The sequence below is a fragment of the Salvelinus sp. IW2-2015 genome, unplaced genomic scaffold (assembly GCF_002910315.2).
Source record: "Salvelinus sp. IW2-2015 unplaced genomic scaffold, ASM291031v2 Un_scaffold16599, whole genome shotgun sequence".
Classification (NCBI taxonomy): domain Eukaryota; kingdom Metazoa; phylum Chordata; class Actinopteri; order Salmoniformes; family Salmonidae; genus Salvelinus; species Salvelinus sp. IW2-2015.
Window position 1 is genome coordinate 61,553 of NW_019957666.1, and position 1,055 is coordinate 62,607.

Genomic DNA, 1,055 nt, shown 5'->3' on the forward strand with positions numbered 1-1,055 from the left:
GTCGTCTGAGCTCCCGAGATGGAGTGAAATATGTGTTTCTCTGATCCTATCAGTTGTTTAACACTAGAAAACAATTCTTCTCCGTGCTTCCATTCAGTCATCAGACACCATGAAGTGACATGACACTGTAAAGAGACTAGCTGTTACTGTACTCTAGCTCGTCCTACCTCTATTGGTAGACATGTTTGCTTGCTTTGGGTTCTAGGATGTGTTACTGCACAAAGCACTTTGCGACAAACTGCCGATGTTAAACTATTATGGCTGGGGGGCAGTATTGAGTAGCTTGGATGAATAAGGTGCCCAGAGGTGCCCAGAGTAAACTGCCTGCTATTCAGTCCCAGAAGCTAAGATATGCATATTATCAGTATATTTGGATAGAAAACTGTTTGAATGATGTCTGTGATTATAACAGAACTCATATGGCAGGCAAAACCCTGAGAAAAAAATCCAACCAGGAAGTGGGAAATCTGAGGTTTGTAGGTTTCAACTTTGGCATATCGAATACACAGTGGGATATTGGTCATATTGCATTCCTAAGGCTTCCACTAGATGTCAACAGTCTTTAGAACCTTGTTTGATGCTTCTACTGTGAAGTGGGGGCTCATAAGGGCTGTTTGAGCCAGGTGCTGGCAGAGTGCCATGAGCTCGTGACGCTTCGTTCACGTGTGAGCGAGCTCTGTTCCATTGCATTTCTACAGACAAAGGAATTCTCCGGTTGGAATTATTGAAGATTTATGTTAAAAACATCCTAAAGATTGATTCTATACATCGTTTGACATGTTTCTACGGACTGTTAAGGACATAAATTATGAACTTTATCGAACAAATCAAACATTTATTGTGGACTGGGATTCTGGGTGTGCATTCTGATGAAGATCATCAAAGGTAAGTGAAATGTATGATGCTATTTCACACAACATGGCGGATATCTTTATGGTTGTTTTGGGCTCTGAGCGCCGTACTCAGATTATTGCTTTTTGGTGGTTTGCTTTTTCAGTAAAGTGTTTTTGAAATCTGACACAGCGGTTGCATTAAGGAGAAGTTTATCTAAGGTT